This window comes from Astatotilapia calliptera, chromosome 23, assembly GCF_900246225.1.
Source record: "Astatotilapia calliptera chromosome 23, fAstCal1.2, whole genome shotgun sequence".
Taxonomy (NCBI): domain Eukaryota; kingdom Metazoa; phylum Chordata; class Actinopteri; order Cichliformes; family Cichlidae; genus Astatotilapia; species Astatotilapia calliptera.
The window spans coordinates 12,014,834-12,024,665 of NC_039323.1; positions in this window are offsets into that span (position 1 = coordinate 12,014,834).

Here is a 9,832-nt window from a genome sequence, read left to right on the forward strand (position 1 = left end):
GAGGGCACATATTTACAACCCTTAGAAAACGGTCACGGGGTTGTTTACAGCCTGAAGCAGCCAAGAGGGAGTGACGTAGCGTGAAGAAGAGGGACATGCGCAGTGGGAGAGGAGACGAGCGGAGGAAAAAAAAGCACACGTGTCCGGATGAGAAGAGACGCTAGGAAAGGGCCGCGGTCAGGAAGAGACCCGAACAAAGTATAAACGGGAGGTTAGCGAGACAGTATACGGTACCGCAGCGAGTCTAGGCTGGGTTTCCGTCCGTGTATGCACTCTGACCCCGGCTACAGCGGCCTTACGGGTGTAACGTCGGGGCGAAGTGTCGGCGGAGATAGCGCTAGCAGAGGGGCTAATCGAGAGCTAAGGCTAGCGGCCGCTCCCCTCCAATCGGCCTCAGTTTTCCGGCGTTGCCAGTAGAGTTTGGCGACAAGAACGTTTAGAAAGCGAGACAGCGCGGCTGGCTGTCTGGCGAAGGATCAGCGAGTTTCCGGGAGAGGAATTGGGCGGCCTCACTTCGCACGGCCTGGGGACTGCCGTAGCTCCGTTAGCCCGCGGGACCGCCATCTTGGGCCCCGATGTCGGCGGTGTTTGGAGTACCCTGCCACCCAGACGACGCTCCGGTTGTTCACCCTGCTTCAGCTGGCTGTGTGTAAAAGTTTCACCTACCCGTGGGTTCATTACGCTCCATTTCAGGAGGGGCAAAGGTACAGTTTCTGTGTTTTATTTCCTTGCTTTGATGTGGACCAGAGAATGAACATTCTATTCCGGCTGTGGAAGTTCTGGACAGCCTAACAGACTGCAACTCCGGTTAATGACACATACCCCTAGAACTATCTGTCCGTCCCACCCCAGAGACAATTTACTGGATGAACTGTAAAGACTGAAAATGTTCCTTTGGTGTGTCGGACATTGTAAATGAGGTGATGAGACTGTGTCAACCATTTTAGACAGAATATTTGCTGTGTTAACTTTTACTGTTCTGCTGTGTTGTGAGTGTTTTTCCTGTGACTAGGGTGGGTTGTGTGGAGTCGAGGACTCCCAACTCTGGGTCTCACCAGTCTGTTTTGATTTATTTTACCTCATTTTATTTCTTTCATTTCTTTGGTCCTGGGGAGGCTCCTTGCTGTTTTCCCTTTGCTCTCCAGGGCCCTGTGGACATTGTTAACCAAGTTTGGTTTTTTTGAGGGCTCTCCAGATAAATAAAAAGAGCCACGTGGTTTAAAAAGTCGTTGTTGAATGCTTTTGTCCGACCCAGGTTGCCTTGGAGTAGGGGCACCCGAGTTATTTGGTTAGGCACAGGACGACGGAGCTAAGTGGGACCGTGCTAGTATTCCGTGTGCAGGCGCTGCTATCATTGCAGGTCCGGGCCTGGAGTCCTCCTTTTGTGCCTACTGTTGCCAGGTAACTAACCCCATTCTTACTGAAGTAAGTGTCCGGGTCAATCGCGCTAGAGGGGGGTACGGACTTAGATCCCACCACCCGCTAGTCGTTCAAGGCAGCCAGTGCGCCCTTCTACCCCTACATAGCAGGGCTAGTAGCCCCTCACAATTGGCGTCACGAACAGGATTCACCCATTGGCTCGGGGTCGTTATAGAGGAGGAATAGAGTTAAGGCAAACATGTCTGAACTAGAAGATTTGAAAAGGAGCTTTGATGAACTACAAGGGAGGCTTGCGGAGCAGGCGGGTGCCTTACAGCAGGCACGAGAAGAACAGAGAGAAGCGCTTTCTCTCGCAAGGGCAGTGATTGATCAACAGGCCCAAGCTTTAAAAGCCCCGGCGGCAATCTATGTCCACCGAGACCGCAAACTGGCAGATTTTAGTGGTTGCCCTGGAAAGAGTGGAGATGATTGTGTGGAAGAGTGGATCGCGGCGATGCGGTCTGCGTTCCAAGTCATGAAGGTGCCAGAGGCGGACCGTGTAGAGCTGGTCAAGCAACACATAAAAGATGAAGCCAGGGCAACTGTTAAGTTCATGTTGGATGGGGCAGTAGAGTCTGTCGAGGGCATATTTGAGGTTCTCCTTCAAACCTATGGAGACAAGGTCCCCATAGGTACTAGGTTGAAGGAGTTCTATGAGAGAAGGCAGATGTCCAGCGAGACGGTCAGAACTTATGCCTATGACCTACAGGAGAAGCTGGCTTTGATTAAGAGGCGAGAACCCAACCGCGTTCCCGACTCAGAGACGGTGTTGAAAGAACAGCTAGTGCTGGGTTTGCGAGATGACCTTTTGAGGCGAGAGATGAAAAGGAGGGTCAAAGAGGAGAAAGGCCTAACCTTCATCGGGCTGCTGCAAGCCGCAGTTGACTGGTCCGAGGAAGAAGAAGCCCAGTCCTCTCTCGCCTCCCAAAGTAGGCTCAGAACTAGAGGTGCGGTTAACGCTGCAGTACCGGCCGAAGATAAACCATCCCCCCTCACCCTGGAGATGCTCCACGAGGAGGTTAGGAAACTAGCTGCTCGTCAAGAAGAGCTGTACTTAGCACTACAGAGCAGGGAAAGAGGGAGCAGCCAGCAGAGTGCACAGCGCAGGCGAACACCCCTGAGGGACAGCGAAGGGCGATATATTTGCTACAGCTGTGGAGAGCCTGGCCACACTAGCCGGCATTGTACCAAAAAGCTAGACGCAGGGGCCCCTATCCCCATAGACCTGGCGCAGGTGGCATTTTCTGGCAATCCAAACGCCAAGGGTGGGGCCAAGAAACACCCCACCACACCGGCCATAGGCCGCCAAGCAGCCGAGTGTCTTCTGACAGAGGTGGAGGAGAGCCTCCAAAGGAGTGCTCTTGGGAGGTGTCGCACCGTCCACCTTAAGATAGGGGGGGTAGACACCACCTGCCTCTGGGACACGGGGTCAAATGTGACAGCTATTACGGAGTCCCATTTCCGTAGGTGTTTTGGGCCACAGGAGTTGAAGTCAGCAGACTGGATTGAGCTCACAGCCGCAAACGGGCTCGATATTCCTGTCTTGGGCTGCTTGGAGGCCGAGGTTGAATGCGCCGGGAGAGTGGTTGGTAAGAAGTGCATTTTTGTACTCACCGATACTCACCCCCAGGTAGACAAAGCTAATGGGCTCCCAGGGATTGTGGGGATGAATGTTATAGAAGACCTCGAAGCGCTCTTTATCGCAGATGGGGGTCGCGTCCACATGGACCCCCACGCTCCAGACGAGACAGAGGCCACCATCCGTCGGTTGATAGCCCGAGCGAGGAAGGAGTTCCCGCGCACGGGTCCGGGTGGCAAAATCGGGTTCGTCAAGGTGGCTGGCAGGGAACCCGTCATCATCCCCCCGAGGAGCGAGAAAGTGGTGGAGGGTCGTTGCGGGGTCTCACCTAGGGTTGAGTGCCAAGTGCTGGCAGAGGCGGCAAAAGAGCTAGAGCTGCCGCGGGGACTGTTAGTTGCCAACACTATTGCGACAACCAGTGGTGGAAGAATCCCTCTCAGAGTGATGAACACAAGCGAGAGGGCTGTCAAGCTGATGCCAAGAGCCAGGCTTGCCGTTGTAAGCAAACCACGAGCTGTGCTCCCCAAAGAGGTTGTATGGGTAGAGGAGAGAGAGGGGGCACTCGTGGTTAAGCCGCTGGGTCAGGGTGAGAGTATAGCGACAGGGGGCGAGGTTGGGCAGTTGCCGGTCCCTGTACAGGCTAACACCCGGGACCTCACTGAGCTACAGCGTCAAAAGCTTTGTCGGCTGTTAGCCCAACACCAAGACGTATTCTCGGCAAGCGAAGTTGATTACGGCTACACCACCACGGTGACACACAGTATCCCCACCGAGGCACCCCCAATCAAACAGAGGCACCGAAGGGTCCCACCCCATGTCTTTCAAGAGTTTAAGAGGCACGTTCAGGAGCTCGTTAGCCAGGGGATCCTTAAAGAGAGCTCCAGTCCTTGGGCCTCACCTGCGGTGGTGGTTATTAAGAAAGATGGAAGTGTTCGATTCTGCTGCGATTACAGGCGGCTGAACGAAGTGACGTGCAAAGATGCCTACCCACTTCCCCGCATTGAAGAGTCGTTGGATGCGCTCGGCAATGCGCTGTTATTCTCGACCCTGGACCTGACCGCAGGCTACTTCCAAGTGGCCATGAGCGAAACGGACAGGGGAAAAACGGCGGTTACAACGCCATTTGGCCTGTTTGAATGGACTCGGATGCCATTTGGCTTGTGCAACGCCCCAGCCACTTTTCAGCGGCTGATGGGTATGGTACTGGGGGACCTCAGTTTTGATATACTCCTTGTCTACCTGGATGACATTATAGTCTTCTCCCGGGACTTTGATAGTCACTGCGAGAGGCTTGAGACGGTGTTCGAACGTTTGAAGCAGCACGGGTTGAAGTTGAAGCCGACCAAATGCTTCCTTCTGCGGCCGGAGGTTAAATTCCTTGGCCACGTGATTTCTGCTAAAGGCGTCCAGGTAGATCTAGAAAAGGTCAAGGCCCTGGAGGCATGGCCGGCTCCAAGGAGCGTGCGAGAGGTGAGGCAGGTGCTTGGATTCATGAGCTACTACAGGCGGTTTGTGCCAAGGTTTGCACAGTTGGCCAAGCCTCTGCATGCCCTGGTTGGGAAAGGGTTGAAAAACACGTCGAGGGGCACCCAGGCGTTTGTTTGGACCGGCGAGTGCCAGGAGGCCCTGGACGAGCTGAAACGATGCCTGGTGTCCCCTCCAATCCTGGCATATCCCAACTTTGGCCTACCCTTTATATTGACCACAGATGGGAGTCTGCACGGACTCGGGGCTGTGCTCAGTCAAAAACAGGAGGGCGTAGAGCGTGTGGTAGCCTACGCGAGTCGGGGGCTGAGAGGCTCCGAGAAGAATGACAAGAATTACAGCGCATTTAAACTGGAACTTCTGGCGCTTAAATGGGCTGTCACAGAGAAATTCAGGGACTACCTGATGTACGCCAGATTCACAGTAGTCACGGACCATAACCCGCTGCGCTACCTGGCAACGGCTAACCTGGGGGCTGTCGAACAGCGGTGGGTAGCACAACTCGCTGAGTATGACTTTGAGGTGTGTTACAAGCCTGGGCGACAAAACACGAATGCAGACGTCCTCTCCAGAATCCCCGACCAAGAGGAACCCGAGCAGGAGGACACAGGCAAGGACTTTATCAAAGTGGGCCCGGAAGAAGTGCGTGCGTGTCTGTGGCCCGCTAGGTTGGAGAAGGATGGTAGGGCTGATCTGAAAGCCAGAGTACAAGCGACTGCTGGGAAAGCTCTCGGTGGGCACAGCTGGGAGGAGGTCGAAGGGGCTCAGAAAAGCGACCCGGTTGTCGGGCCCGTGTATCGGGTGGTTGAGAGGGGCACGGAGATGAGCCATGCCGAGCTCCACGCGTTAACACCGGACGCGAGGCGGCTTCACCAACAGCTCGACCGCCTTAGGCTTTATAAGGGTGTGCTGTATAGGCATGTCAGTGACCCTCGTGATGGGGAGGAGATCAGGCAGCTCATTGTCCCAGAGACCTTACAACGTAAGGTATACGAGAACCAGCATGAGCATGGGGGGCATTTCAGTGCAAAGAGCACCCTCGCGGTGATGAGAAGGAGCTATTACTGGCCTACCATGAGTAGAGATGTTCAAGATTGGGTTCAGCAATGCAGGAGGTGCGCATTGGCAAAGGATGTCTTCCCCAACCACAGGGCCCCCATGACCTGCAGCAATGTCACCGCACCCCTGGAGGTCCTCGCTATGGACTATACGGTGCTAGAAAAGTCTTGTGGGGGTTACGAAAATGTCCTTGTCCTTACAGACATGTTCGCCAGGTTCACCGTTGCCGTCCCCACCAGAAACCAAACTGCTGAGACGACAGCAAATGCTTTGCTGAAACATTGGTTTACCTATTACGGGTGCCCGGCCCGGTTGCACTCCGATCAGGGGAGGAGCTTCGAGGCTAGTGTGATAAAAGAGCTGTGCAGGGCCTACGGGATTGCCAAGAGTCGCACCAGCCCTTACCATCCGCAGGGGAACGCGCAGTGTGAGAGGTTTAATAGGACCATGCACGACATGCTCAGGACACTGCCACCAGAGAAGAAACGGGATTGGAAAACATACTTGCCAGAGTTGGTTATGGCTTATAACTCTCGTGAGCACTCCTCCACGGGTTATGCGCCCTTCTACCTCCTGTTCGGGAGGGATGCCAGAATGCCCTTGGACCTCCTGGGAGGGAAAGACATGAGGGAACCAGAGGCGGACAATCTGGACGACTGGGTCCGGGACCACCATGAGAGGCTTAGGACCGCGGTGGAGGTAGCAAGCTCGGCTACTCAGGAGGCCTCTAGGAGGAGGAAGAGGATCTACGACCGGAAGTCCCGCGGCGCCCTGCTTCAGTCTGGTGATCGGGTGCTGTTGCGCAACCACAAGCCCAGAGGCAGGAATAAGATCCAGGACAAGTGGGAACCCAACCCTTATTTGGTGGTGAAACAAAACCACCCCGACATTCCTGTGTTCACGGTCAAGCCAGAGAAGGGTGGCTCGACGAGGGTCGTGCATAGGGATCAGCTCAAATTGTGCACCTTTCAAGCGCCGACATGGCAGCCGAAGCAGGCCAATAGGCTGCCAGCCGAAGTGGAGTCCGATGCCGACTTCATGGAGGGGGTTTGTGTTCTACCACTCCCATGTGAGTCGGACCCGAGCGCTCTCGTTGCCCCAGGGGCGGACGAGATCGGCGACTATGTCGCCCAGGGGTTAGAGCCGGATTTAGCGGGGGAGGTACAACCAGTTATGGCCCTAAGTGAGCCAGAGGACAGCGATGGGGCCTCAGAGGCGAGTGATGAGGTGCACGAGGAGCGAGGGGAGGTTTTGCAGTCTGAACGCCCTTTGAGGCGAACCCGAGGGGTACCGCCTGCGAGGTATAGAGATTATGTTACGAAATGAAGCCATGGATTACTGTTATGCTCATTTGCAATGTAATGCGAGTCATATGTGAATGGTATAGAGTGTTACTGAACATGTGAGTTAATATGTGTTATTCTGTGTTTGTTACAGGGATGAACTGCTTGAGTCGTCGCTGGTGTGGCAGGGTTTAGCTGGGGGGAAATGTGAGGGCACATATTTACAACCCTTAGAAAACGGTCACGGGGTTGTTTACAGCCTGAAGCAGCCAAGAGGGAGTGACGTAGCGTGAAGAAGAGGGACATGCGCAGTGGGAGAGGAGACGAGCGGAGGAAAAAAAAGCACACGTGTCCGGATGAGAAGAGACGCTAGGAAAGGGCCGCGGTCAGGAAGAGACCCGAACAAAGTATAAACGGGAGGTTAGCGAGACAGTATACGGTACCGCAGCGAGTCTAGGCTGGGTTTCCGTCCGTGTATGCACTCTGACCCCGGCTACAGCGGCCTTACGGGTGTAACGTCGGGGCGAAGTGTCGGCGGAGATAGCGCTAGCAGAGGGGCTAATCGAGAGCTAAGGCTAGCGGCCGCTCCCCTCCAATCGGCCTCAGTTTTCCGGCGTTGCCAGTAGAGTTTGGCGACAAGAACGTTTAGAAAGCGAGACAGCGCGGCTGGCTGTCTGGCGAAGGATCAGCGAGTTTCCGGGAGAGGAATTGGGCGGCCTCACTTCGCACGGCCTGGGGACTGCCGTAGCTCCGTTAGCCCGCGGGACCGCCATCTTGGGCCCCGATGTCGGCGGTGTTTGGAGTACCCTGCCACCCAGACGACGCTCCGGTTGTTCACCCTGCTTCAGCTGGCTGTGTGTAAAAGTTTCACCTACCCGTGGGTTCATTACGCTCCATTTCAGGAGGGGCAAAGGTACAGTTTCTGTGTTTTATTTCCTTGCTTTGATGTGGACCAGAGAATGAACATTCTATTCCGGCTGTGGAAGTTCTGGACAGCCTAACAGACTGCAACTCCGGTTAATGACACATACCCCTAGAACTATCTGTCCGTCCCACCCCAGAGACAATTTACTGGATGAACTGTAAAGACTGAAAATGTTCCTTTGGTGTGTCGGACATTGTAAATGAGGTGATGAGACTGTGTCAACCATTTTAGACAGAATATTTGCTGTGTTAACTTTTACTGTTCTGCTGTGTTGTGAGTGTTTTTCCTGTGACTAGGGTGGGTTGTGTGGAGTCGAGGACTCCCAACTCTGGGTCTCACCAGTCTGTTTTGATTTATTTTACCTCATTTTATTTCTTTCATTTCTTTGGTCCTGGGGAGGCTCCTTGCTGTTTTCCCTTTGCTCTCCAGGGCCCTGTGGACATTGTTAACCAAGTTTGGTTTTTTTGAGGGCTCTCCAGATAAATAAAAAGAGCCACGTGGTTTAAAAAGTCGTTGTTGAATGCTTTTGTCCGACCCAGGTTGCCTTGGAGTAGGGGCACCCGAGTTATTTGGTTAGGCACAGGACGACGGAGCTAAGTGGGACCGTGCTAGTATTCCGTGTGCAGGCGCTGCTATCATTGCAGGTCCGGGCCTGGAGTCCTCCTTTTGTGCCTACTGTTGCCAGGTAACTAACCCCATTCTTACTGAAGTAAGTGTCCGGGTCAATCGCGCTAGAGGGGGGTACGGACTTAGATCCCACCACCCGCTAGTCGTTCAAGGCAGCCAGTGCGCCCTTCTACCCCTACATAGCAGGGCTAGTAGCCCCTCACACATGGCAGGCTTTTATCGTTGGTTCATACCACGATTCTCCACCAGGGCAGCTCTACTAACGGACTTGATAGGCATCAAGTGTCCTAATCAGATTAACTGGACAGAGGAGGCTATAGCAGCTTTCAAGGACATCAGTCAATCACTGAGTAGCGAACCAGTTTTGTACAGTCCAGACTTTAATGAGCACTTTTTCCTTCAAACGGATGCATCTCATAGGGGTCTGGGAGCAGTGCTACTTCAAGGTTTGGAAGGAGAACGTCATCCTGTTGCTTATATCAGCCGAAAGCTGTTCCCGAGAGAGGTTCGATATTCAACAGTGGAAAAGGAGGCCCTTGCAATCAAGTGGGCCCTTGATTCCTTCAGGTACTACCTTCTTGGAAGAGAATTCACCCTGGAGACGGATCACAGTGCACTTCAGTGGATTGAAAAGATGAAGGATAAGAACGGAAGGATCACAAGATGGTACCTTGCTCTGCAACCTTTCCGGTTTGTCATCAAGCACATTCCTGGGAAGAACAACGTTACCGCCGACTTCCTCTCTCGCTGTACCAGCGAGAGTCCTGAAGAGGGGGGGTGTGTGATGGCATCAGCCACACAGGGGTAAATTAGTCCATTTTTCACTTTATTAGTTTGCTTTGCAGTTTTCTTCATTAATCATTTGGTTAAACCTAACACTGATATTATGAGGCGCGCACATAGTAACATTGTGTGGTTTTTCTAAAATGTTTTGTTATATTAATTATGTTTCTCTTTCTTTGAGTTACCTGGGTTTGGGCGGTGGCTGTTTCCTGTCTGGGCAAAAGGCGTGGCTGAGGACTCTGGGGACAAAATGCCTGCTCAGCAGGACCAACCATGGGCTTACCAGGAGCAGGGGTGTTTTAGGTTTAGTTGGGTTATTCTGTGCTTAGTTAATATTAGTGTGTGTTTTTGTTTTCCCCCCTATTGTGTTCAAATGGTTTGGCCAAATCATTATAAAAGCTACCCTCATGTGTCTTTTTAATTAGGTCAGTTTGTGAGTTAAGTTGTGTCTCACTTTGTTGTTTAAGTTTTGGAAATTACTTTTTGTAGAGTTATATTTAGTTGACCTGTTTTATGGGCCTGCTAAGTATGGTTTTGAATTTTGTTAATTTTGGACTTTTTGAGGGTTAAAATAAAGAAAACCCTTTTTGAAGATATTTTTGCTTGTGTCCTCTTTGCTTTGGCTGCTTGGTCCCTCACATCTCTTCACATTCCATTTAACATATTGATCAA